Source organism: Lissotriton vulgaris, chromosome 11 (genome assembly GCF_964263255.1).
Source record: "Lissotriton vulgaris chromosome 11, aLisVul1.2, whole genome shotgun sequence".
NCBI classification, from domain to species: Eukaryota; Metazoa; Chordata; class Amphibia; order Caudata; family Salamandridae; genus Lissotriton; species Lissotriton vulgaris.
In genome coordinates, this window is record NC_141699.1 from 832,876,948 (window position 1) to 832,901,401 (window position 24,454).

Consider the following 24,454-nt stretch of genomic DNA (forward strand, 5'->3'; position numbering starts at 1 on the left):
TTACCAGAGAATGAAAGGGGATGTTTTCTGTCTGATGGAGAAAATATAAACATGTCCAGTGATCCAGATACAGTACCAGATATCCCATGGACTAAACTTGCCTAACAAGTAATTGGTCCTTTACACCAGTTAGGAGCCCAAATGAAATTCATGTTCTTGCTTATCGATTACACTTCCAAGTGGATCAAGTACAAATTTGTTTCAGGTGCCACTACCGGCAACCTCATTGATTGTTAGAAAGATTGTTTCTCTTGTGAAGGGGTGCCAGAGACCATAGTCACTGGGAACAGTGTGAATTTCTATTCTAGCGAAATGGGAAGGTTCATGGATAATTTGGGGATCAAACACGAAACTGCCAACAGGTGCTCAACCTTAGCCAGAGAACTAATCGACAAGTCTATCCAAATTGTTGTCAAACATATTCGGTTGGCTCTTGACAACAAGCCAGATGTGGATGAAACCATAAAGGATGGGTTATGGACATATCACACATCTCCCATTGAGGGAATGACTATCTCCCCTTTTTCCTCCATCAGGAGGAGAGATCCATGGTATCACAAAAATTGTCTTGCCACTACTCCGTGTTAGCCCTGGTGTTCTGTTATGAGGGTGTGGTTACGGTTTTTCTGTGTCTAGAGGGATGTTACAGCCCTTGTACATCTATATCTTTCCTCGTCATGTTTATACCTTTTTTTGTACCTCCGTTTGGGGTCATACATGCATTGAATGAATTGTTATTTCGTTTCTATGCTGGCCGAAGGGAGATGTGTTGTAATCTTCTTTCTCCATATTTTCCTCCACCCCTTTGGTATGTCCCTCACTGTTCCCCCTCCCCTAATGGAATGTTCCATTGAAGCTTACCGTAGAATGTTGGCATCCCTCAGTCAGTCTTGGAGAGTGGGTGACGGAATAAAGACTTCTGCTTATCATTTCTGCTTCACAACATTAACCTACAAGTGCCAGGAAGCCAGCGATCATCTAAAGTTATTTGTCAGAAGTTCGGCCTAGTTTGATAAAGAATGCTTGCCTTTCCTCCCCGTAGCACGTCCAACGGCCTGTACTGCCTTAAACTCCCCGTCTCACTGAATGTTAGATATCACTGTTTAGAGCACATTACCTCATTTTTTCCAACTAACAGGATTTCCAGGTGTAAAAAAAAAACATGCAATAATACTAATACAACAGGTCTGCACTGACTGTAGGGTAATTTATTAAACAGTACACAGCTCACAGACGCATTTACTGTTCCTTCTACTCTGTACAATGCCAGCGAACGATGTGTGGAATAAAAGCGACACTAACAGTGAAAACATTATTTAAATGTAGCATAGAGCCAGTTTTGCCTCGCAAACACTTAATCCACAACCATAGCTAAAAACGCTCAAATTAATTATGAATTGTGAAGTTGTTTTACCTGTTAAATATGTTTTTCTTTTACACCTTGTCTGGGTGCCTGTGTCTCCAGACTTTAATTCTGCCTTTAGGTTATTTTAGCTGATCCCGGGGCCAAGGTCACTAAGTGAGGTCAATCAGAACTGTACTAATGGAGAATATCTCTTCATGACGATCCCGCCTCGTATGCAGTGCTGTTACTGCCTGGTGGCAATGCGCAGGAAGAGGCAACAAAGAGTATGCGCAAAAATCAAATGGCCAATCACTTTATTATGTGGCACCACACCCTTTCCCAACTCGTCACGTCAAATGGGGGTGGAGACTGTTTCTTGATGCTCAACCTTTGCCGAGCTGATGACATCACAGCCCTCAGGGCTGTGGGGTTTTTAGCCGGCAAAGAAGAAGGGCAAAGCAAAAGCCTCCTGAGTCATGTGACATGCTGCATACTAGTCAGTGTGTGTTATCAGAAAACAACATCGCAGTGACGCTGAGAGGTGCAGACACTGCCCCTTACAAGTGAGTGTGAGTATTATTTTAATTTAAAAAAAAATTCTTCTTTATTTTGTCAGATTTGTCATTGTTTATTTGGCATTAATTGCTGTAAATATAACGGGGCGGGGCCCCGACGCCCATTCACAGAAACGGCCACTGCCCTCTAGTCTCTTCATGAGGCTAGAGGCAAAAGTACAATACAAGAACTTAAATAGAACACAGTAAGTTAGCACAGTATACGTTTTGCCCAAGGGGCCTAAAAAAACATATACTAAGAAAGTGGTATAAGTATCACTACAGTCATAGAGACAAAGCCTAGGGCCTGTACAGCCGCTGGGGCAACCAGGAACCACCCATGGCAGGGACGCAGAAAACCCACGGGGGATGCGTGCAGTGTCTAAACACAGCCGCAAATCACCATTGACTTCTATGGAGAAAGTTAAAGTTACAAAGTTAAAGATTAAGGACACTTAGGAGTGGACTACGGTAGAACCCCTTCAGTACTAGACACTTCGAGAGTCAAGACCCACGGGAGCACCAAAGTACTCGTGTTACCTCACCCAGGGAAGCCGGGTGCATAGGTGCCTTCTCGTATTGGGTTTCGTTGTGGTTTCCAATGGCGAGCTGAAAAGAAGTGCTGCAGGCAACCAGGAGAGAAGTGTCTGGATGGATCAAAGGGTGGATCTGAGATCTGACGAATCTGAAAGCAGAGGGGACAGAGTCTGGGTCACTAGCCAGTTACCAGGATGCCGACAAGAGGATGCCAGCCGATGTTGGGTACTTTCAAGTGATGCAGGTGAAGCTTGACTCTTCAGCCACGAGGACCATGAGGCGTCGACGACGACCAGGAGCTGGATTCGAGCTGTCCCACGAAGGATGTCGAGTGCTGAAGCGTTGGTGTGAGAAGTTGGCCCGATATGCAGTGCTCACTATTCTAGTGATCACTATGCATCGGTCCAAACGACCCTTATGGTGATTGGTTGTTAGTCAACCTTAGACCAGCTATCCTAGTAGCGTGGATACGAGCAGTCTCCGGGCTAAACTCTAGAGGGCGTGTTAAGCCAGCTGTTATACCATCACATACCCCTTGAACACCAAGTGAAAGGACACCACACAAGTGTTATGAAAATAAACAGTGTATTTATTAGAATCACAACAGCCCTGTACTCTTTATGAGGACAGGGTACTAAGCACACAACGAAACTCTTAGGAAAATACTTCAAGTGCACAATCAATACAAGTGCCCGAGGGCACAGAAAGTTTAGTGGTCTCGGGCGGACCCGATAAGGCAAGTCGGAAGCGAGGGACTCGGGACCCTTAACTAAGGAGGCTATGCGGTCACCGAAATGCCAAAGTTACCTAGCCCCAAGGGCTGCGGCTGCACAAGTCTTTACAGACGTCGGGAGTCTTCGCTGACGAGCCAGGAGCCGGAAGGAAATAGTTCGTAGATATCCAAGCCTGGATCAGAGATGGATGACACCTGAAAGCAGAGGGGACCAAGTTCGTACTACTAGCCAGTAGTCAGAGGGTACCAGGAGGGCACCGGTTGATCGTCACCTCGACTAGGTGAGTGGGCGACGCTAGGCTCTGCAGTCTCACGGACCCGGAGGCGTTGTCGGCGACCGGGATGGAGGTGCGAGCTGTCCCACGAAGGTTGATGCTGTCGGCGTCGCTGGGCCCAGGATTGGGGCAACAAGCCTTGGCAAATTTCAGGGCCACGTGGTGGGCCTAAAATGGCGTCTTGAGTGGACCAGGAGGGTCCGGGGTGCTCCTCTCGCAGAAGGGAGCAAAGGCCAGTCTGGAGCAACCAGACCAGCAGCGTTGGTTGTCGAGTGTCGTCAAGAAGGTCACAAGCCAGCGGCTAGTGACCAGACAACGTGCTGAACAGCAAAGAGCAGAAGGGCCCCACGCAGTTCGTGGAGATGCTGGGAGGCTGCACTTCGGTGCTGGAGCTGCTCAGGGTCGGGGCTTCTCGGACCCGGGAGCACTCACCAGAGGATCCCTCGGCGGTCGTGCTGTTTTAAGAAAGCGTGCAGGTTTTGATGATGGCCGGTCCCTCGAGGTCTCGTCGCACCCACGGATCTCAGCTGAGCTGACGATGTGGGTAGAGGTCAGAGGTGCCAGGGAAGCCGGTTCTCGTCGAGCTGGGCAGTCGGATTCCTGAGGAAGGACTTGCAGCAAACCGCAGAGTTCTTAGATGGTGCCTGCGGATGCAGGGTGACTACTCCTTAGCCACAAGGGAGAAATCTTGAGAAGAGTCGAGAGTTCCTTTCGTAGAAAGTATTCTTGATTCAAAGATGATCTAATTTGGAAGGGTCCCCGCTCCTGCCTTTATCCTAAAGAAAGGGGTGGGTACATGACTAGGTCCTGCCCTAGGGGTGGGACCAGGAAGGGGGGTGGTTACACCCCTCTCCCATGCCGGACTTTACCCAGGTCAGGGGCTGGGGCGCCCCTGGAACTGGTTCTAGCCGGCAGATGCGTAGTGAGCACCGGGGTGCCACTCCGCAGTCACCTTCTTGTAAAGCCCTGCCTACCCAGGATACACAAAACCCTGTCTGGGATGGTGCGAACACCGCCCCGGACAGGAAACCCTTTGTCCAAGCTCTCCTCGCTGGAAGGACTCCCAGCAGCAGGAGGTCAGACTCGTGTCTGTGGTGGCAGCATCCATTTTGTGGAGCTGAGGCTTTAGTTAACTTTAACCGGGGTTCACAGTTACGTACATGTCGTGTCCCTCTAGAAGGGCGGAATTCTAACCTCGTCGCCAGCATTGGTGAGGGGTCAGCATCCCGATTCGTATGACACCTTACTCGACATGTCTTGATAACGCGATACCGAAGTTACCAATATGGTACGCGTTATCATGGAACAGCCATTGGGTCTTGGTTCCGCAAGCTGCAACCAGGCTCGGCTCGTGCCAGAGCCCACTTCACACGATTCCATGCACTCTGCCTTCAGGATTGTTAAGGCCTGCCATAGGAGTGACTAATAGGAACTCGGGTGTCCATTTTAGGGTTAGATATAGGGATACTATACCTAAAGCAACGGGCGAGTACGCCACGTTGCCCCAGCTGTCGCGCAGCCAGTTGTGTCAGATTTAGATGGCCATCCAGGGGTGGCATAATACATGCTGTAGCCCCTAGTAGGCCCTGGGCACACCGATGCCCTGAGTTACAGGGTCTGACAAGGTGGCCCAGTTCCAATTGGGTAATGCACCTAAGGTACACACATCAATTTAGCGAGAGAACAGCTAGGCTGTGGGTCTGATTGGCAGGCCCACAGCCCGAGAAAGTCGTAAACCAGTGAAACAAAAGCAAAAAATCTGGGTGATCATAGGATTGCAGACCCTACTCTCCTACAGTTGGTATCTCCGGATTGGACCCAACAAGCCTTGGCAACAGCAACCCATGCAAGATGACAAGATTGGCTTCGGAACAGACCAGCAAGGTCTGAGGGACTCACCCTTTGGAAGGGAGTCAGGGCACGTCTGGAGCAACCAGGGAAACCCAAGAAACAAAAGAATTGTCCTTCGTGGGGACCCCCACCAGTCGAAGGACTAGGGATCGCGAAGGAGCCTCAAGCTGAAATACTGCAAGCGGGCCCACGGGAAACTCGTGGAGTGTTAGCCCACAATCTTCGATGTAAAAGGTGCTCAGGGCTTGGACTACAAGTAGCCCAATGCACAACTTCGGGAAAGCTCTTGATGTCGATGCACAAGCAAATGTGCAGGATGTCCAGGAGTTCCGGTCCCACGTCTCTTGTGATAGCTACAGGTCTCGGCTTTGCTGGGGACTCGTGTCAGCCTCGGAGATGTCTGGAAGTCTGTGTCCTGTGTCGCAGATTCTTCGGGATTCGGCGGGAGCCTCGAAAATGCAGACCAGCAAGATGCTTCTTTGGGGCCTGTTTGAACAGGGGAGTCACTCCTTGACCCCAAGGGAGATTTCTTCCATCTTCCAGTCGATATTCCAAGATTTCTGTTCCAGAGTGTCGTCCAGGGTAATCTAAGGTCCTAGGGACTGGTATAAGTATACCAAGTTTAGGGGTTGAACTAACTCTAGGGTCCCACCTATGGGAGGGCCTGGGGAGGGGGTGGTTACACCCCTTCCCCTTGGTCCAGTTTCGTGCCAGAGCTGGGCCTGGGTGCCACAGCAACTGGTTTGAACTGGGAAATGCACAGGGACAACTTGTGTGCCCCAGGCACTGTCTGAAAAGCATTCACTGAATGCAACCCACCCTGCGCCATTACACTAAAGCCTGTCTGGGGAGGTGCTGGCACCTCCCTGGACAGGAAAGCTATTGTCCAAGCCTCCCCTGCCAGAGTTTCATCCAGCAGCAGGAGGTCAGTCTCGTGTCTGTGACAGCAGCATCCATTTTGTGATGCTGGGGCTCTTTTAAACTTCTACCGGTTAGACCAGTGTGTACATGTCTCTTCCCTCTGGAAGAGTGGAATGCTACCCCCGCCACCAGAACTGGCGGGGGGGGGGGGGGGGGTTCCAAAGTGTTTGACGCCGAACACGACATGTTTTGATAAAGCCATTCCAAAGTTAGCATTAACCTCGATGATATAATGCACTTAAAAGTATATGGTATGGCTATATCATAGAACAGCTATAAGGAAGGGATTCCGAAAGCTGCAGAGGGGCTCAGCTCATGCTAGGGCACCGTCCCACACAAAACCAAGCACTCTGCCTTCAGGATTGTCAAGGCCTGCCATAGGAGTGACTTATAGGTGTATATGTGTCTGTTTTAAAAGGTAGATATAGGTCTACTATATCTAAGTAAGGGGTGCTTACACCACCTTACCCAGGCTGCAAGTGCAAACCTGTGGTGCTATTTTGGAAGGCTTCCCAGGGGTGGCATAATACATGCGTCAGCCCCTGGTAGGCCTCTGGAGTACCTATGCACTTGGTACCTAAGGTACCATATACTAGGGACTCACAAGGGTTATCCAGTAACCAATCTGGAGTGTACCTAATGTACAGGTAATCAATTTAGAGAGAGAACAGCTAGGCTAGGGTCCTGATTAGCAGGACTACAGCCAGACTAAAGTCGATAAACAAGTAAAACACAGCACAAAGTGGGGATAACCATAGTAAGCAGATCCTACTCTCCTACAAAGGGTTCCTGGGCAACAACTACGGTGGTAGGGTGTTTCACCACTCAAGTCCCGGGGCCGACTACGGCACTGCAAATTGGGCACCAAGTATGCGGTTTCTTCGCTTTGCTCTGAAGGAAGCGAGCACTCCAATGCTTCTCGGAGAGCTGCTGTGTGGGTAGCGACTCAGAACTCAAACAGTCAAACAACACATACAATAAGTACGGTCTAGCCTGGGGTTTTTATTTGTAAAGAGAGGTATATTACACACATGCCACATAATAATAATAATAATACAAACAAGAAATGTTAATAAGCTACACAGATCCAAGGTTGGAAATACAGTTGTCTAAACAGAAATATTTTAACGTAAATTTAGTATAGGTTTAAGTTTTAAGTTTATTGTACATACACAAGCTGAATCCATGCTTTCGTGACCCGTAGACCAGTCCATATACATTGATCTACTAAAATTACTTTGGGAAATTCTGCACTACTGGGTTAAATACCCGCTGAAGTTTTAGCACAGGAAGACACAGGTACGTGGTGGATTGGGCACTTGGAACACACAGGTGTGCAGCAGCTGGTAAAAGAATAGTTGAGTGATTCTGCTCGCAGCTCCCAATGGTGTGGTCCAGCAGCCCTATCTCCTCCAGCTCTCTGACTCTTGAGAACAGCCACTAATTATGAACAGTGCATGTCTAGCAGGACCCCAATGTTCCTCACCAAGATGAAGCTTCCCTCTCGAATTGTCTTGGCTGTTTTATATCATAAGGCCTAATATTGCAGTAGAGCAGAGGCCTTCAAATTGGGCGGTGCACCTTCCTGTGTGTCTATGGTTGTAGTCCCGGGGGGGGGGGGGCAAAGGGGCGTAATGCATTTGAAATACTTCAAATGAAGATAGCATAGAAGCAAAACTGGTATATTTCCATGCTGTCTTAATTTACTTGCAGTAGTTGAAAAGAAATTTGAGGACTGAAATACTAAGTGTGATGGGGGGAGGGTCAGTGAGTGTGGAGATGGGGGTCAAAGATGTGACTAAAGAATACAACATTTTCACAGAATATTGCTCTCCTGCAAAAGCTGAAAGTGAGATGTAGTCTGTGATGGGAAACAGGGAGAGAGACATGTCCTCGTGGCACAGGAAGTAGGCTTGGATGTACTCCAAATCAATGGTTCGGATTTCTTTTAGTAATTTTAATGGAAAAATAAACTGAAGTTCTGTGTGTCTATGGTATTTGACTATTCTAGAGCGGCAATCTAAGTACTTGCATTTCTAGAGCTCAGAAAATTATCTATTGCAACCACATTATTAGGATCCCCATGCAACAAAGATATAGCGCCCACATGGGATATAGCAGTCCCCTTTTTCTTTACTCAGCAGTTGCAGTGACTTGAAATTGCTTTTTTGGCACTCAGTTTCTCTGCTGGACTGGTGCAGCTTTAATCTATTGTGGTATCACATTCCTCGGCTCAGGTTCATTTGGCATCCATGACCTTAGTGGAAATGCAGGCAGTTTACGACAGAAGAGTTCCCTTTGTCCAAAGGTGGTCCAGGGTTTGTCTCCCACAACTCTGATGCACAACCTTCAGCAGAACCAGTGCCTTTGCAGAGATGAAAGTCTGGTCCATGATGACTAAATATCTGAGTGGCACACCTGAATTGTAATGTTCTGTTTGAAGAGGGCTACTTCTCCCTTGCGGGATGACTCTTGCATGGCTTGCCTTAAAGTGTCCATTAGTTTCTCTTCCCACCTGCCCTTCACCCGACTGAATTAGATGTTTGTAGGAGAGTAGGATCTGCTTACTATGGTTACCCCCAATTGATTGCATGTACTTTAGGTACACCCCTGATTGGTTACTGGGTTACCCTTGTAAGTCCCTAGTATATGCTACCTTAGATACCAAGAGCATAGGTACCCCAGAGGCCTACCAGGGGCTGAAGCATGTATTATGCCACCCCTGGGAAGCCTTCCAAAATGGCACCACCGGACTGCTACTGCAGCCTAGGTAAGGGGGTGTAAGGAAACCTTACTAAGATATAGGCTACCTATATCTACCTTAAATAACAGACACATATAAACCTACTAGCAGCCCACCCCAGCGTTGCCTGGGGCAGAAAGGGGCTGGGGGCAGCATTTGATGGTTGCGTGCCCGTCCCTCTGTGCGCACCCGCTCCCGACCCCCTCCCTCCTCGACTCCCTCCCGCCCCGACTCCTCCCGCCCGTCCCTCTGTGCACACCCGCTCCGACCCTCTCCCGCCCCGACTCCCTCCCGCCCTGACTCCAATGTGCATTTACCTTACCTGAGCTGCCGCTTCCTTCCCGCGCTCCTCACTTCACCGCAGCTCCATGTCCGCCGCTCGTCATGACGCACCTGAGCCACCGCTTCTCCCCGCGCTCCTCACTTCTCCGCCGCTCATCATCACGCACGTCGCGGCCAGCGCTACGTCGCGGCCAGCACAGTGTCGCGGCCGCCGCTACTTTCAGGGCACTACTTTTTTTAAAAGTTATATTTTAAAATTTACGTTTATTTTTTATCGCCTATGTCCATCTGCACACCCTGACAATTTCTACAATGTATCGGGTGTGTGGATTGGCGTTGTGGTTCCCGAGTTTACCTGGCTCAAAGGTGTGTGATCTCTCTTTATAATAGTAGTATAGATAAGTCACTCCTATGGCAGGCCTTGACAATCTTAAAGGCAGAGTGCTTGGTTTTGTGTGAGAGGGTGCCCAAGCATGAGCTGAGCCCCTCTGCAGCTTTCGGAATCACTTCTCTGTAGCTGTTCTGTGATACAGCCATACCATATACTCTTAAGTGCATTATAACCTCCCAGTAAATGATAACTTTGGAATGGCTGCATCAAAACATGTCGTGCTTGGTGTCAAACACTTTGGATCCCCCCCCCCGCACCCCCCCCCCCCACCCCGCCTGTCCTGGCGTCAGGGGTAGAATTCCACCTTTCTAGAGGGAGAAGACATGTAAACACCTACCTACCCGGTAATAGTTTAAAAAGAACCCCAGCATCATAAAATGGATGCTGCTGCCACGGACACGAGTCTGACCTCCTGCTGCTGGACGAAATTCCGGCAGGGGAGGCCTGGAAAATAGGTTTCCTGTCACAGGGAGATGTAACCACCTCCCCAGACAGGCTTTAGTGCATTGGGGCAGGGTGGGTGCATTCAGTGAATGCTTTTGAGACAGTGCCTGGGGCACACCTGGTGTCCCTGTGCATACCGCAGTTCAAACCAGTTGCAGGGGCACTCAGCCACTTCTCTAGCGCGAAACTGGACAAAGGGAAAGGGGTGTAACCCCCCCATAGGTGGGACCGTAGAGTAAGCCCAACCCCTAAACTTAGTAAAGTATAGGAACCCAGTCCTTAGGACTTTAGATTACCCTGGACAAAACTCTGCAACATATATCCTGGACCTTCGACATTCTATTTCGACTAGAAGATGGAAATATCTCACTTGGGCCAAGGAGTGACTCCCCTGTTCAAATAGGCACCAACGAAGCATCTTGCCAGTCTGCATTTCTAAGTCTCCTGAAGGATTTGCGACACAGGACAAGGACTTCCAGACATCTCCGAGGCCGACACGAGATCACAGCAAACCTGAGACCCGCAGCCATCACGAGAGACGTGGGACCGGAACTCCTGAACACAGTGCATATTTGCAAGTGCATCTACTTCCCGAGCTTTCCCGAAGTTGTGCATTGGGCTACTCGTAGTCCAAGCCCTGAGCACCATCTGCACTGAAGATTGTGGGCCTACACACCACAAGTGTTCTGTGGGCCAGCTCCTAGCATTTCTGCTCGAGGCCCATTTCGCGATCCCTGGTCCATCGACTGGTGGGTCCCTCCGAAGGTAACGTTTGTTTCTTGGGCTTCCCTGGTGGCTCCAGACGTGCCCTGACTCCTCTCCAAAGGGAAAGTCCCTCAGACCTTGCTGGTCTGCTCCGAATCCAATCTTTGCATTCGGCGTGGGTTGCTGTTGCCAAGGCTTGTTGAGTCCAATCCGGATACCGACTCCGCAGTACTCGCCATTCGACGTGGGACAGCTCAAATCCAGCTTTGTCGTCGACGCCTCCAGGTCCTTGTGGCTGAAGAGTCAAGCTTCACCTTCTGCACCAGAAATCACCCGACATCAGTGGGCATCTTCTTATTGCCTCCCTGGTCACTGGCAAGTGACCCAGACTCTGTCCCCTCTGCTTTCAGGTTCTTTAGATATTCGATCCACCCTTGGATCCATCCGGACACTTTTCATCTGGTTGCCTGCAGCACTTCTTTGCAGCTCTCCATAGGAAACAACGACGAAACCTGACACGAAAAGACACCAATGCACCCTGCTTCCCTGGGTGAGGTAACATGAGTACTTCGGTGCTCCCGTAGGTCTTGACTCTCTAACTGTCTACTACTGAAGGGGTTTGCTCCTAGTCCACTCTTAAGTGTCCCTAATCTTTAAAAATCTAATCGCAACTTTCTCCTTTGATTTGATTTGAAAACAATTTATAATGCGCAAAACAATGACCCGCAGGTATCAAGGCGCCTAACAATACAATCAAAAATTGAAACAGACGTCCTTACATATAGGCTTGTCGGAAGAGTCGTGTTTTTAGGGCAGCGCGGAATTTCTGTAAAGATGGAATAGATCTCAAGTCAAGAGGGAGATCATTCCGCCATTTGGGGGCTAGCGTAGAGAAAGCCCTGCCACCCCATTTGGCTCTTCGTACGCGGGGGGCTGTCAAAAGCAATTTCACGGAGGAACGCAGGTTCCTACCGGGAATGTAATGGGAGATGATAGACCCAATGCCCGTGTCGCTGTTATTTGCGATGGCTCTATAGGTCATGCAGAGGACTTTGAACCGAATTCGAAGTTCTACCGGTAGCCAATGCAGCGTTTTTCTGGCCGCAGTGGCTGAGGAACGTCTGGGAATATCCAGGACAAATCTGGCTATGGCGTTTTGGACCACCTGTAAGCGCTGCATGTGGCTATGGGTTAGCCCAGCATACAGCGCATTACAGTAGTCCAAACGAGAGCCAATGAGTGCGACGGCTATTTGTTTTCTAGCCTGCAGGGAAAGATATTTCCTGATCCTTCGCAGGGTGTGAATCAAGCCCCAGCAGGTGGAGACCGTTCTGCTCACCTGACTGCCCATATCAAGGGCTGGATCTATCATCACCCCAAGATTCTTAGCAGATGTTGTGGGGGAGGGACAAATTCCTAAGGAGTCAGGCCACCAGTTTGCTGACCAGATATTTTCTTTCCCGCCGAACACCATCACCTCAGTCTTCTCCCCATTCAGTTTAAGAGAGTTCTGAATCATCCAGTGACCAACCGCCTCCATACAAGATCTAAACTTGGAGGCGATAATCACATCTGAATGGGGGAGAGAGACGAGTATTTGGGTGTCGTCTGCATACGACACTACCTCCATCCCGAAAGATCTTATAAGCCTGGCTAGTGGGGTCACATAGATGTTGAAAAGGGTCGGGCTAAGTGCCGACCCTTGGGGGACCCCACACAGCACTGGTCGGGATGGAGATAGGAACTCTCCCAACTTGACTCTTTGTTCCCTCCCATTTAGGAAAGAGGTCAAGAGATCCAGGGCAGTGTTCCCCACCCCCACCTCCCTCAGGCGAGATGTAAGCACTGAGGGGGAGAGGGTATCGAAAGCCGCTGTTAGATCAAGTAAGACCAGGAGGGAGGTCTGGCCCCCATCTACTGTCGTGCGGATCTTGTCAAGCACGATGGTGAGGGCTGACTCAGTGCTGTGTTCCCTCCTAAAACCATGCTGGGAGGGGTCCAAGCATCCCGAGCTTTCCACAAAGATAGCGAGGTGCTTATTAAGATGTGCCTCAAGCAACTTCGCAGGAGCGGGAAGCAGCGAGATGGGACGAAAGTTTTTTAGAACCTCCGGATCAAGGGAGGCCTTTTTTAACAGGGGTTTCACTACCGCCTTCTTCCACTCCGTGGGGAAGATGCCATCTCTGATTGCTAGGTTCATTATTTCTAGCAACGGAGGTAAGAGAGTCTCCCTACACTGCTTGATGATTTTCAGAGGGCAGGTATCCAGGGGAGAGCCAGATTTGGTCTTGTTGAGTAGGATCTCCAGATCTTGTAAGGCCAGCGGAGGGAAGGAGTCCAAGGTGCACAGTGGGGAGAGGTCTGTGATAGTCCTATTCATCTCAACCCGAAGGATGGACGCACTAACGTGAACTCTTTGTTCCTCGAGAGCCAAGTGGATGTCCTGAATCTTGGTGTGGAAGAAGGAGGCAATCCTGTCGCATAGGTCCTGTGAGGGAATAACAGGATCAGGGGCTTTCAGGCTGACTAACGAGTCAACAGTTTTAAAGAGCTCCTTCGGCGAGGACAGCGAAGTGGTCAGGGTCACAAAGTAATCTTGTTTGGCCTGTGTGATCTCGGCTTTATATTTCCTAATAAGGAGTTTATGTGCTTCCTTGTTCTTGGGGTCCCAGCTAGCATGCCAGAGCCTCTCCTTTCTCCTCACTTCCTGCCTCAGAAGTCTGAGGGAATCAGAGAACCAGGGGGCAGATGGTCTCTTTCTGGCTCGGCGGCGGGACTGTACTGGGGCCAGTTTATTCAAGGCCTCAGTGGTGACCTGTTCGAAGTGGCCGACTGCAGTCTGTACGCTGTCCGAGCCAGTGACAGAGAGGCTTGCAGCCCAGGGCGCAAAGGAATCATTACTAAGATTCCTGAAATTTCTGACAGTTTCTGTTACGTGGTTCCCTTTTTTACAAAGATCCACCCCATGGTATTCCAGAAGGAAAGGAACCGCAAGATGATCAGACCAGGATAGGTGCATCGGATCCTTGGTGGTCAACCGAGGGTCATTAGAGAAAATGCCATCCAGAGTATGGCCTTAGACGACAATGGTGATTAGCGGCTGTGTTTACACACTGCATGCATCCCCCGTGGGTCTCCTGCGTCCCTACGTTGGGTGGTTCCTGGTTGCCCCAGTGGATCTACAGGCCCTAGGCCTTGTTTCTATGACTGTAGTGGTACTTATACCACTTTCTTAGTATATAGTTTGTGAAACCCCTAGGGCTAAACATATACTGTGCTAATTTACTGTGTGCTAAATAAGTTTTCTGCATGTACTTTGCCTCTAGCCTCATAAAGAGACTAGAGGCATGTGTTTAGATTAAATACATATATTTTATATATATATATACCTGGTGTGGTTCTCCTTTCCTTTGGTCATTCACAAGATTATAGACTGTTAAAAAAAGCTGCTGTACATTCCTTCAAGACTTAGCCTGAAGGCTGCTCTCCAAAGCTACCACTAGGACAGCTTTGTATATAGGTTGTCTACAAACCTACCATCAATAAGGGTCATTTGGACTGGTGCAAGGTGCCCACTAGAATAGTGGACAGCATATGCCAGCCCAACTTCTCACAATGTTGCTCTGGGGTAACCAGCCTATTGATCGCCCACACTGAGGTACCGAGAAATCCTGTATAGCAGTGAATAATTGGCCCACTTGTTAAGCTACCAGCAGAGCTTAGTGGACATTGGTAAATGCAAGATTAGTACACATTGGAGTAGGAATAGTTGATGCTTATAGAAATGAAACTTGCGTTTTAAAAAATACAGTACCATACTCTATTCCAATCATTACATGACTATGACTACCTGTGTAGGTAAAAGTAAACAGAAAAAATAAATGGCAGGCACCTTTTTTGGAAGTGCAAGTTCATTGCTACCCGTTAAAGTGGGCAAGTTAGTTATACCCCGCAATGTCCTGAATCTGTAAATTGCATTTGTAAATGGCACAAACCTACGCCGATTTTTATGGTGGTTTAAATAAAATTATTTTCCTGTGCTATGAAACATTTGCTAAGTGATTGCCCATCCTATAACTGATCAAAAAGACTGCGAAATTAATGTTTTAAAGAGCCATCTTGGTGTGTGAAGACTATTGCTGCCTCCAGGTGTCATGATCTAGACTGTCGGTCTCAGTTCAAATTAGCCCTGAATTTGCAGAGTAGGATTGTGGCACATTGGCAGCAAATATGAGCACTTCAATTATATTCTAGGGTGCGCACAATGGTAGATCCTAGAAAGGTGAGGGTAGGTACCCTTTAAACACACTGCTCTGGCAACTTTTTAGACTTGTTATGTTATGTTACAGGTTTTTATATAGCACATAGCTGCCCAAACAAAGGGACGTCCCTGCACTGACCGGCAGGAAATTGGGAGGCTGCAGAAAGAGGGCAGATCCTAAGTCAGAGAGAAAAGGTGAGTTTTAATGGCCTTACGAAAAGCCAGGTAGTTGTCCATACTGAGGATGTTCATCGGGAGAGAGTTCCAATGTTTAGCCGCAAGAGTGCGGAAGGAACGTCCTCCGGCGCGCACCTTCCTCACCGGAGGGACAACCGCCAGATGCCGGTCCATAGATCAAAGTTAGCGAGTATGTGTATAGGGTAAGAGCAGGTTTGCCAGAATGCTAGGGGAGGAGAGATTCATAATTTTGAAGACAAGGCAGAGGGACTTGAACTAGACGCTCCTAGCCACCGGCAAACAATGGAGTCGGCGGATTGCGTAAGTCATGGAACAAGTTCTAGGAAGGCCAAGGAGGGGTCTAGCAGCTGCATTTTGAACCCTCTGCAGTCGTAGAATTTCAGCGTTGTTAACCCCAAGGTAAAGAGAGCTGGCATAGTCTAACCTAGACATGATGGTGGCCTGGATGATGACTTGACAAGTGGAAGGATCGAAGAAACCCAGCAACAGTTTAAGCCCACGCAGGAGTAGAGAACAGAATGTGGGGAGAATCCAAAAACCATTTCAGTGACCTACAACATAGAACAGACAAAACCACAGAGCGGTTTTGAATTCTGTACTCAATAGACACTCCATGATGTCTTCTTTGGAGTGCCGATATCTGTTTTGTTACTTTAACTTAGAAGACTTACAAGACAGGCAAATAGGCGGTCATGTGCGATTTGTATGTTTGATATGGTGTGTCTCATCATTCACACGCCCACTATAACAGCACAGTTGCATCACCTTCCATGACATGCTCTCTGTTCACCATCACCCTGTCCGACTGCTGTGGGATGACAGTGGTACCAGCAGGTCCTTGTTAGTGGGACACAGTCCAGAAAGGAAGACCGGATGCAGCCTTCACTAGTGCAGACTGGGGATTGATGCAGAGGGGTGCGTGTGGGGGAGTGAAAACAAAATATTCTGTATTGTGTTGTTTTTTTCACTTTCAGTTAACTGCATCTGGAATAACACACGCACATCTTAAATAAAAAATAATGCAAGTTAAAATAATCATTGGGAAACTTATTTTTTTTAACTTGTGAAACCTCACTTGGTGAATAGGATTACTACTACGGATGTCTGTGTTGTGTGACCAGAGAGTCACAGAATAAAATCCTGATTGGTGCAGTGAGGAATAGTGACTTGTTTATTTATAGTGCTACAAGACCCTAGCCTGTGACAAAAAGCACTGGGACAGTCATCATTTTAAAATTATATCACACAGTGTAAAACAGGCTGGCACAAAATGTAGGTTTTAAGATAAAATAAGTGTTTTAAAAACACGCAGTTTTGTAATAATTAGTCTGTATCTAGTGCAAACATTTTTGTAGATGCCCATTAAAAGGACACATGCCAGAACTCCACACCCTTATATTACCCCTCATAAAGAATAACTATTTGTCACCATGAAGCTTCAAGTGACTCCATCAATTAAAGTCTACACTGGCTCCTAAGCAGCTTTTATATTTGGTGACTAACCAATTGCACACGCTTACATTTCTTTCACATAGTAGGCACCCCTTTGAGAAGGCATGTTTCTTCTCTATCTCTCCCTCTGCTTCACAGCACAGGAACCATGCACCACTGCCGTACCACGAAAATGTGGGGGCAATGTTCCTTGCAAGAATCGGGGCACAGGTCACCCCTGCTTCACATAAAACAGGATCCAATCAAAGGGCCCATGACATACCAAGTTTCAGAAAGCCTGCTTCATGCATCAGACCTAGTAGAGATATTCCCAGGGAGTAGGCAGAGTAGACAACCTGCTTTGCAGAGCTGTATGCATCATTGAAGCTGCTGCTGCAGAATGACTGTTTTACTATTTTTCCTTTCTTGCATTAGAGGGCCAGTGCATACCTGCTGTGCAAGTGCTGGTTTGGTCTTCAGAGCAAAGGCTGCTGGGTGTGGAAAATGTAAGCAGAGACACACCTTGGTTTGGGCATCAGAGAGATGGAAGAGAGGTGGTACTGGATGGGAGCCTTTGTTGTTAACAATGAGCAGAGGAGACAGCCTGTTTCACAAGGCAGTAGCTATCATTAGTGAAGCAAGGGGCCACTGCATCACAATGATGAATGTCTTATTTTAACAAGCATTGGCATAGCCAATAGGTCTAGCTTTTGGGACTTTATAAGTATTTAGTTATGCAGCACAATATCCTTTGTGCAACAACATTAGCTGTTGCACGGCTAAGCACTTATAAGGTCCCAAAGGCGAGACCTATTAGATATGCCAATGCTAGTTTCAATAGTGGCTCTGTCAGGCATGGTGGTATATGTGTTTGTGTATGTGGTGCCTGTGTTTATTCAAGATGATAGTTGAGCTGGTGTATATTGTGGCTCTGATTGTATGTGATGATGCCTGTATCACCCCTGTTAGTAACTGACTATGGTTGAAATGAGATGCGCTTGAGAAATGATTCATTATTTCTAGCAAGTGAGTAAAAGGATCTACGATTGTGTGACCACCCTTTTTGAACAGTGTGCAGTAGTGTGAAATTGTGCTTGTGTGATTGTATATCAGTTATTGTGCTGGCATTTGCTTTTGGATGTGTGTTTGTAGTGTGGTTGTTCAGACAATGTACTTTTGTTTGTGCTTGGAGCTATGAAGGTAGACATATAGGCTTATGACTCCCTGTGCAGTGGTAGGATGGTGTTTGTTCGGGACCTTTATGAAAGGTGTATAGACATATTGTTCACCGATGCACTATGACCATGGCTGTGTGGTTGTGTGATTAGGTGTGTGGTGGTATTGTGTTTGTTGTGTGGACTTGGAGGTGGTTGTGTTTACTTTGAAGATTACCCATAGCTATTTATGTATGTATGTATTTTAGGTGTGCCCTAAAGGCAGCTTTACTGTGTGTTGGCCTCATGTATTCATTAATAATAAGCAAAATTATACAGATATACATACAGAGCGGCTTTAGGTCAGCCATCTTCATCCATTTGTGTGTTCGACTCTCATTCCATTGCTTTATCTCCATACAGTGACATAAAGAAAACAGATGTAAGTGAGGCTTGGTAAAAAAATGCTACGCGCGAGAGCCAATAGAAAGACGTGCTCAGCAAAGCGTGCGTGAGCCAATCAAGTGACACGCCTCAGTGCACACCAACAGCCTGAACCCATAAAACTTTGCATATGGCCCACCATAAATTCCAATGTCTCGACTTGCGCAAAGGGCAGACGTTGCGGTACAGGCAGCAACAATAATCCTCTGATGGCAACTGCATTGCATGGAATTTAAAGAGATTGCAGTGTAGCTAGGTGCACACTTGCAAGACAGCGAGAAAAGAATGTCAGCATCTGTATGAAAGAAAGCTGCTGTTCCTCGACCCCTCCCTCGGGCAGTGCAGCAGTTACAGCTGGAGAGTTCAGAGTACACCCGGCGCTGCACCTGTACCATAAACAGATCCCTTCAAACATGCCTAAGCTTTGACGTGAAACGTGCCAGACGCAGCCTTCCCACTGCAGTACCAGATCCTCAACCTGCCTACTGCCAACCCAGCAAGTATACCGATGTGCAAAAGTGAGACTTTATCAGTCGACACTTATCGGAAGACGGCAACGCCTTGAACGGATAGCAGGTCAATTTAAAAGATTCCATTTCAGAAATGTAATATGGAAACATTCTTTTTTTTTAAGTCAACGAGCGAATGTCTATTTTGGGGACATTTAAAGCGGACATTTGCAGCAGAAAATAATGAGTTAGACTGGTGGGTATATTGAGGGGAAATAGCAACGGAGTATAACAAGCGCGCGCGAAAAACATTGGCCGCGCGGGCTCCGATCGCGATCGCGATGCACTTAATTACCCGTGACGGAGAAAAGGCTGATGGCGGCTGCGTGCGTGCACGCTTGCGTTACTGCCAGCTTGAGGCCAGCAAAAGCCTCTGGTAGCATTTGAAAACTCCAATACTAAATGTCTCTCAGAGCACCGCATGCGCTGGCTCAGGCGAGACCTAAAAAGCGGTCACAGAGGTTTATTTTGCTTTCTAGCATTAGGGCAAAGGGCACAAAACAGTAGGCAACATGGAAGAGCTATTTTTTTGCAGAAAGGGAGATACAGTCTGTTTCAGGACTTGAGTGATGGTCCTGCATGGTGGGAAAGTGGTGAAAGAAGAAGACGAGATAGCCTGCTTCCTAGGGCCACAGCTATCATTAGTGCAGCAGGCTCTGTTGCTTTGGGGCCAAGAATGCACAGGGATCACAGATCTCCAATTATGGGGAGAAGTGTTTCTGGTCAACTATTTTATTTTTTATGCATTTGAGGTTTCATAAGTCTCATATTTAGTGTGTAGTATGAGCTACAGAAAAGCACACTTTAAATGATGTCATGATTCCCCGACTCCCTGCGACCAGTTTTGTCCACCCAAATCTTTACCATAACCTTTTGGAGGAGCGCCCGACTTCAAAAAAAATTGTAGACCTCTGCAGTAGTCAGCTCTAGTTTTGGCAGGTATTTAATGGGTGTATTGGTTGACACCTACTGGGCCTTAAAATCATTTTGTTCACTCAGTTTGATATGGACATTTATACAAAGGCCAGAAGGCACCATCCAGACTCATATCAATACTGGTTATTCTACAACTTCAGTCTGCTTTTTACCAGGCTGGCCCACAACCAAGGCAGATCAGCTGGGTTCTCCTCGGGCAGGTTCTTCCTGTAGGCCAAACATTCCTTCCCCTCTCTTAGCAGGCTGAGCTATGGCAGACCAGAGCAAGATGAGCAAACTCATGGTGATGCACTAATTTCTGGGAGGCTGGCTATCAAATATAGCAGCCCAAGATCTCAGCAATCCTTGGAGTACTTTGCAGAGTGCTCCCTCTCTTTTCACTGAAGAATTTGAAACTGGAAACTAGTAGGGTCCACTGTTGATACACATTTTCCACACAGGGAATTTTGATCCCACAGTTAATGCAGAGGAACCAGTTTGTAAAGATTCACTTTGGCTGTTCAATTTCCCTTCTGCACAGCAGATACATTCTTTCTTAAGCGTGATGGCACTCATTTCAGGTAGTGTCTTTGTTGACTGTAACTGAAGAACCCAAAATAGAAGCACAATGAATTGTGAAGTCTCTGTGCCTGGTGGACATCAGCCTTCTGGAGTAGAACTCAGTGGAAAGAAATAATAAGCATGCCCTGCCTGGAATATTGTAGGAAGCTGGCTCTATATATAGAAAACCAAAAAGAAGTATACAATGCAAAGAGTTCAGGTATTCCCTTACCAGTAGACAGGTGCTTGCTCTACCAATCCTAAGGCGTTCTTCTAGGAGGTACTGTGGTCAGGCAGCCTTATGGTTATCACAGATTTGGGTTAGACATCTGGAAACACAAACAATAGTTATTAAATAATGCTCACAACTCACTAAGGAAATCCACACCATATTTATAAAAATAACATGTATATGTTTAGGCACTAGAGTCAATACAATAAGGTAAGTGCGTTTTTCAAGAGGAATACTTCTGCATTTAAAAAGTCGAAAATTCATGAATTTTTCAGAAGCTGAAATATAATCCTATGGGAGGAAAAACAAGTACAGCATTCATCTACAGTACAGAGACTTATGAGACCAATCTCCTGGACTTAATGTGAAAAAGGGGCAAGTTCCAATGCAGCACCCACAAGGCACCTCGAGCGGCACTGGGGCAGCCAGATGAAGAGTTGCATTTAGCTTCGAGTGCCCAATATTATCCTATCGGGATATGTCCGGTTGAAAAGTGGCTGCAGGCTTGGACTGGGAAGCCAGTCGGTCTGAACCACAAGGGGAGTTCAGGTCTCCCGATGCTTGTTGACATGGGGACACATTTGGTCCTCTTCTCCACAGGCCAGGGAAAACGAGTGCAGAGATGTCTTCAGGCATGGGTTTTTCATCACAGGGAGCACTTGCAGTAGAGTGTACCTGCAAACAGAGGATGCAAGCGGTGGCAGAAAGTCCACAGTCGTCAAGTCCAGGGTAGGCTTTTTCTCTGGAGGGCCGGGGACCACAATTGGTACCGTTGGCCTACTTCAGCTTGGGCTAGGAGGCACGGGTGCAGTGGTGCTTTCTGGTCTCCGGTTTTGGCGGTACAAAGTCCTCTCAGGTCCCTTTGGGTGCCTGCAAGATAGCAAATCCGCTGCTCCACAGGAGTTCCTGAGTCTTGGCAGAAGTGCTAGCAGTCATCCCAGGCTTTTGGAGGCACAGCAGCTTTCAGAATGAGTCGACTTTGGTGTAATTGTCGGGAACAGCCGACAGGCCACCAGGTTTGGCGCCAAGTCAGTTGCTTCTTCCACAGTTCTTGCTTTTCGCTGCACTTCGGTCCATCTTCTTCTTTAGGTCGTCAGGATCTGATTCTCTAGTGCAAGGGTTCCCCAAATACTAAATGAAAGGTGTTAAGGGAGTGTAGGCTAGTAGCCAATGGGCTATTTACCCTTGGGGTCACTACTCCCCCTATATGACCAATTGCTGGGGAAGGTGTTCATAGCCCTGCCCCAGAATTCCTGACTTTTCCATCACCAACATGACTCATTTTGAAAAGTCACCTCCACTTCCGGTTGCCCACCTTAGGGGTGGCACTAGCCTAAGTTTGGACACGCTTGACTAGATAATTCCGCTGCCTGTCCATGTGCCAAAAGTCTCAACAAGCCGGGTCAGCTTATTTTCCTGCGAGAGAAACCAGACAACAATACAAAAAAGCGGTAGGCGCTTTGAAGCTCCCCTGCCTTGGAATGGTAATCTGCAGGTCATCCTGTGGTGGTGGTGGGGTGGGGGGAAACACCCCCTGCCCACGCAAGCCTGATTTCTGGCATCTCTGGGGGTAAAGGCCCTCCCTAAGCATGGGCGAATTTTGCGAATCTGACGTTCGCGAATTTTGCGAATTTGCGAACTCGCAATCCGCGAATTCTCGCAAATTTTTTTTTTGTGTGTTTGCAAGGATTTCTGCCAGTTCGCAAGGATTTCTGACAGTTCGCAATTGCGAACTTACATGTCGGCTCGCAACGGTCACGATTATGTTGTTTCTACGTCTGGTTCATCATCACAGGTTCCCAGCACCCTCTGTTTCACCCCTGCCACCCTCTGTTTCACCCATGCCACCCTCTGGTTCATCATCACTGTAGATTATGGGGGGGGAAAGCAAGCACACCTGCCTGCTTCAACTGACATGAATTAATTTGGGGTTGATTTATTAATGTGTCACTGTTTTAAAATTCCAGTCTGGCACCTGCTTCCTTATCTGTAATTTGCTTTCTGTTGCAGTGCAATTTTTTTTTCCAGGACCTTTGTGGCCTACTTGTAGCTATTCTATGAGCCTGCTGTGAGGGTCAGAGCAGGGTCATACAATTGTTGCAACTAGCAACTGAACTCTGGAGGGGCCCTTGTCAGGAAGCACTACAGGGAACGGTTACTAATGATGAGTTTGAACTTTTGAAGCTGCTTTCACTTTTGCAAAACTCGTTTTTCTGCAGAACAGCATTACAGCAACTGTAATGCCCCACCAAGCTTATATGAGAAAGTTGATTTCTAATCCAAAAGTTATCCAAAGAAAATCAAAAGGCCTCAAATCCAAAAAAGTGCAGGCAAATGTCAACCTGAGGAGTTATTCTGATAAAAATCATCATTTTCAGAAGGTCTATGCTGCTTGCTAGTAGATTTCTTGTGCAGAATTGCAATTCTTTTAATTTCGCGAGTGCGAGATTGTTGCTGCTCGCCGCACCTACATGTTCGCAATTGCGAACTTACACCGCACGCCGCAAAATTGTATCACCAAGAAAAAAAAATCCGAATTTGAGGATTTTCGGTAAATTCGCGAGCGTTTGCGGATTGCGAATTTACCGAAAATCCGCAAAATCCGCGAGCGTAACGGATTTTCCGCCCATGCTTACCCTCCCCCTTGGGGTAGGTCAGACACTCGGTCTGGCGCAGGCTGGCAAAAGTCAATCAGTCAGTCAGTCAGTCAGTCAGTCAGTACCAGGGGCGGGCAGATTTTCAGGAGGCACTTCTAAGGTGCCCTCTGGGTTCATGTATTATTAAATCCGACACTGGCATCTGTGCCAGTTTATTAATAGATGTCCGATACCAAACATCCCTCTTTTCAGTGAAGCGATCATGTAGCTGGGGAACTCGTTTTCACCAGTTCCCAGCACATGTTTTAAAATGGCTTTCCTGTTCACTCATACAGGCAGTATTGGAACTGACCGGCACAGGGGCAAATCTGCAGATATGCCCTTGCATGTAATATAAGGCACTCTGCCGTAAGGCTGTACGGTCTGTTATAGGGGTGACTTACAAATATTACATGCCGTGTTAGGGGACATGGCACCCAGGGATATGTGTCATGTCGAGTTTTCACTTTTGTCTGTACCGAGACAACCAGCCTGCAATGGCAGTTTTTCATGACTTTGGTGAGGGGTACTTTAGGGTGGCACAATTTGTGATGCATCCCTTGGGGACCCGCCTTAGTGCCTCAGGACCTAGGTATCAGGGGTACCATTTACTAGAGAGTTACAAAGGGTGCTAAAGGCATTTCCACTAGGGACATAGCGGAATGACAAAGATCAGAGGTGGAATATTTGTGGCCCTTCATGGATCGTAATGTTGAGCGATTGGTGCAAAACTGCAAAATATGTAAAGACACAGATAAATCCATATGCACACATACATACCCTTGAAATCTATACCTTTTCCTGATAGACCCTGGCAGAGGGTGAGAATAGATTTCATAGGACCAATGCACAGATTACCGCTTGATATGAGGTACGCCATAGTTTGCATTGATTAATACAGCAAATGTATTGAATTGAAGTTAATGGATAATATTTCCACTAGGAATGTTTTAAACTTCCTGAAAACAGTCTTCGGGAGAGAGAGGTTTTCCCACCACAATGGATCACAGTTTGTGTCTGATGAAATGGTTGCATTTTTGAGGGCATCTGGAATCAATCATAACAAATCGTCCTTATACCATCCCCTAGGCAATGAGCAGGTTTAACGGGCCAAGCAAAACCATTCAATTGGAGTTAAGAGGCAAAATTTCAGTAAAAGAGGCATTACGAACCTGCTTGTGGATGTATCACACTAATCCACATAATGTTAAGGAGCCACTCCCTTTGAATTGCTAAGGGGTATACACCAATAACTCAATTGAGTTCACTTTTTTTTTTAAGTAATCCAGTCAAAACAGAAAACACTAAAAATAAAAAGGACAGGTTACATTA

The 24,454-nt window shown here is 47.4% G+C and overlaps 1 protein-coding gene across 2 annotated transcripts in view; it reads right to left on the minus strand.

The window, feature by feature from the left end:
* Nucleotides 1-24,454, minus strand: part of WDR53 (WD repeat domain 53) — a 203,692-nt gene that overhangs the window by 168,083 nt on the left and 11,155 nt on the right. For both annotated transcript variants that reach the window (XM_086943944.1, XM_086943945.1), the window contains exon 2: nt 20,487-20,583. The gene's annotated coding sequence lies outside the window, so the exon portion shown is untranslated. The remainder of the gene's footprint in view (nt 1-20,486; nt 20,584-24,454) is intronic.